Source organism: Otolemur garnettii, unplaced genomic scaffold, assembly GCF_000181295.1.
Source record: "Otolemur garnettii isolate 467f Iridium unplaced genomic scaffold, OtoGar3 scaffold00001, whole genome shotgun sequence".
NCBI lineage: Eukaryota > Metazoa > Chordata > Mammalia > Primates > Galagidae > Otolemur > Otolemur garnettii.
The window spans coordinates 19,726,947-19,731,636 of NW_003852396.1; positions in this window are offsets into that span (position 1 = coordinate 19,726,947).

The following is a 4,690-nucleotide window of genomic DNA, read 5'->3' on the forward strand; positions in this document are numbered from 1 at the left end:
GGGGATTCGAACCCGCCACCTTAGGTGTATGTGGCTGGCACCTTAGCCACTTGAGCCACAGGCGCTGAGCCAGTCATTTCATTTCAATCTTTATTTTCCCAACTACAAATATAGGAACTAGATTAGTTATCTTCTAGGTCCCTTCCAGATAAAAACACATTATATGTTTCTATATAGTCTTTAGAGACATCACTTAAGACATTATCTTTCATAATTAGGAATGACACTGATTACTAGTAAGACATTTATTCATTCACCCATTTATTTCACCATTTATCGAACATGTACCATGGAGCAGGCATAGGAATCTGCCTGTTACACGCTTCCTACCTTGACTGCAGGAGTCATGGACTTGCACCTTTTCTTGAAATTGACCCACCACAGTCTGCGCTTCTCATTCTCTTCCTTGGGACATGCATTTGAGATGACATTCTTAGACAAGAGTACTGTAGGCCATGGAGCAATGTAGAATTAATGGGGTAAGAAAAAGGATTGAACCTATGACCTTGGGACCATGCTATGATCTCCCTCACATGGTATTCTTTAGTGAATTGAACATAGGCAATCTCTAAACTTATCTATCATTATCATTTAGCATTTGTAAAGTATTGGGATTTGAAAATCATTTGCTATAAATTTATATTATTATCCAATGACAGCTTCTTTGCACTTGGTAGAAGACTCAATTTTACTATTTAGTACCTTCTTTAAAAGGATGTGCTTGCAGAAATTTTCCTGAGCTTGCACATGTTGTGCTTTTTAGGTTTCTATTATTGATATTAGTTTGAACCACATGAAATTGCTCTTCTTGGCTCAGCGCCCGTAGCACAGTGGTTATGGTGCCAGCCACATACACAGAAGGTGACAGGTTCAAACCTAGCCCGGGCCATCTAACCAACAATGACAACTGCAACAACAACAACAACAACAACAAAAACAGCCAGGCATTGTGGCAGGCACCTGTAGGCCCAGCTACTGGGGAGGCTGAGGCAAGAGAATCTCTTGAACCCAAGAGTTTGAGGTTGCTGTGAGCTGTGACGCCATGGCACTCTACCAAGGGTGACATAGTGAGACTCTGTCTCTAAAAAAAAAAAGAAAAAGAAAAGAAATTGCTCTTCTTTTTTTTTTTTTAGACGGAGCCTCAAGCTATCCCCCTGGGTAGAGGGCCATGGCATCACAGCTCACAGCAACCTCCAGCTCCTGGGCTCAAGCGAGTCTCCTGCCTCTGCCTCCCAAGTAGCTGGGACCACAGGCACCCGCCACAGCACCCGGCCATTTTTTGGTTGCAGCCATCACTGTTGTTTGGTGGCCCGGGCTGGGGATTCGAACCCGCCACCTTAGGTGTATGTGGCTGGCACCTTAGCCGCTTGAGCCACAGGCGCCGAGCCAGAAATTGTTCTTCTTATAAGAGGTCAGAAAGCAGTCAGATATTGGCAATTTCATATGATCTTGATATGATCTGGTAAGTAATAAATAGCAAAGACTGGCAGGTAAATACTATTAGCTGAAGAGAAAAACTTTTACATGTTTCCATTCTGGTTTTTCATTAAGGGAATTTGGACAAGTTAGTTCACCCCATACATTGTTTTTTTCTATTAATTAATGGGGACAAATTGCAAACTTGCATAGATTTTGAAATTTTCATTCATATGTAAATGATTACAGATCACTGGATGAAAGGTGTAAGTATAATTTATTCACAAAATGCCTAAGTGTTCAGACCATTGTACTTCTCATTTGGGCAGTATAGTAATATTCCAGATACACAATTTTTTTGCAAATTGGAAATCAGTATTTTGATAATCTTTTAGGATTACTATTATTATTATTATTTTTGAGACAGAGCCTCAAGCTGTCCCCCTGGGTAGAGTGCTATGGCATCACAACTCACAGCAACCTCCAACTCCTGGGCTTACGCAATTCTCTTGCCTCAGCCTCCCAAGTAGCTGGGATTACAGGTGCTCACCACAACACCCAGCTATTTTTTGGCTGTAGTTGTCATTGTTCTTTGGCAGGTGCAGGCTGGATACAAACCTGCTAGCTCTGATGCATGTGTCTGGCACCTTAGCCAGTTGAGCTATCAGCGTGGAGCCAGGATTACTATTATTAACTGACAATGACTCCATGTCTACAAACTGGTGGGCTATACCTGACACGTGTATATACCATCTACATACCCTGAAACACATCTGCAACTGAAACATGAAGCTATTCATATATCTAAACCACAATCATGTGGGTTTGCTTTTGGCTAGGTGCTCACATCTGAGTATTTCAAGATCTGTAGTACATTTCAGGAACTGAAATATCTTATTTCCGTTACTTGTAAGAAACCACATGTTAATAATATGAAACATCAATATTTTCATACCTGGAATTTCTTCAGGCCTCCCATGGAACAGTTGTATTTTCATGTCTAGATCAAAATAAGATGAAGAAACAGTCTTTGATCTTAGAGATGAACCTCTAAGACCTAACATTCTACAAAGTTAATTGATGTACATATTTATATTTAGCCTTCATTGCAACCCTGTAAAGCATTTTCAGCGGCAGCAGAAGTAGAAAGTGGACAGATTTTGAGGGCAGGCAAAGATGAAGAGCTTGCTTTGATTATGGAAATATTCTGCGTAAGGGAATGAAGAGTACAAAGGCTTTAGGCCAAAGTACCTGTATTACTTGGGCAATTTATCTAACCAGGCTTGCCTTTATTTGTCAGCCACCTTCTATGTACCAGGTAGTTTTCAAGTCACTTAACAATAGCAGTGAACACGATTTAAAGAGATTCTTTCATGGAATTTACATCATAGCATGGAAGGGATAAAAAATAAACAAATGTATAGCATGTCAAGTGGTGATAAATACAGTGGATAAAGTAAACCACCAAGGGAGGGTGGTCATGATGGTGATGTGTTGCTATTTTATGTGGGGTTGTCAAGGGAAGGCTACACTGATAATGCATTATTTGAAAACAGACCTGAAGGAAGTAAGGGAGATTGGTGTCTGGGACTAGTACTGTGGTTTGCTGGTGCTGTCAGTGACCTGGGCTCTCTTTCACTCTGGTCTCTATTTTCAAGATCAACCTAGGGTCCACAATGGCAGCTAGAGCCCTAAGTCATCCTGTCCTAGTCTCAGCAGCAGAAGGGAAGAAGGGCCTGAACTCTTCATTTTGAGGAGACTTCTTAGAAGTTCCATGCAACCTTTCTATCTGGCCAGAATTTGGCCTGCCAGAGAGCATGGGAAACATTTTTTTTTTAATAGGAAGTATTGCTACCCTGAATAAAATAGGAGTTTTGCTACAGAGAAGGAAGCAGAGAATGTTATTTTAGAGTAGACAGTTAGCAAGTTTTGCCTTAACGTTTGTGGGAAGAGCACAGTTTTATAGACCATTTACTGATTATGACCTTGAATGTTATTTCACCTCAGGGCCTCAGTTTTTAATTCAGTAAAATTGAGCTAGCATGACCATACAGGGACAGTATCATAGTGTCTGGCATATACAATAAGTGTATATGTATATGAAATATATTATTTGTCTAGCAGGCCCTTGAGAGATGGTGTCTAGTTCATCAGACTCACCAGTTTCATATCAGAGTCACCATACCCACTCCCCCTGTGTTATATATGAAAGAAATGCCCCAAGATCAAGGAAGAAGAGTTATAACGTATTTTCAGTGACATTTATTGACTCCAATTAACTTAATCATGTCTGTTCAGCTTCTCCAAATTAATATTTGTTAAAATGCTTTCAATCAATCTTTCTTCGTCTGTTAGCAGTGAAACTGAAAGTTCCTTAAACAGGCAGTCTATTTAAGGCCTGCTCAAAGGCAGCTATATTGTCAAACATACCTTCAGTTTAGACCTTCAAAGGGTGGTTCTCCAGCCACTTGCTGGTTTGGGGGCCTCTGTTTTAGCTGTCTTGCATAATATCCATTCTCATGCTTCTTTAGGTTGGTTGAATTTGAAATTACTAGAGTGATAGTAGCCATTATATACAGAAACTGGACCTGATTATAGGTGTTTTTGCATCTACAAATCTGGCCTTGAGCCCTTGAAATTCCTTATGGAAAAATGAAAGACTGCTGGTCAGCTTTAGGGTTTGCTATGTCATTAACATTTCTCACTCAAAGCAGGCAAGGGGTGGACAAACATTTGACTTTTGGCAGAGCTGATGCTGCTAGTCAGTCAGCGGAAAAGAGCTTTAGCCTGGGAAGGAACCCTGACCCGGAAGATGGGTCAAGTGGTCATGCACTTCAGCTTGGCGCCTGGAGGGAACTGCAGGAAACAGGCTGGAGTCTATTGAAGGAAAGGTGAGACTTTTACAGGTGAATTCATTTCTCCCCCTTGGCGCCAATTCTCCAATTACGTCAAAAATTACTTTAGGCTGAAAAGCAAGTGATGCATCAGAGAAAAACACTGCAGAATATTTAGCCTACATTTGACCTTAAGTTATTCGAGTAGTTGCAACCATTAGTCAACAAAAAAGGTGTTTTACAGGGAAATGCCTAGCTTGAGAGAGGGCGGCTCGTGCAGCATTTCCCCTCAGCCTCAGGAGAAGCAGTGCAGAGTACTGGACAAGTCAGACCTTTGGTTCTGCCACTTACTAGTGATACAGCCTTGAGTGAGCTACTTGACTTCCGTAAATTCAGTTAGAATTTAGCTCTAATGGCTCGGCGCCTATAGCTCAACTGGC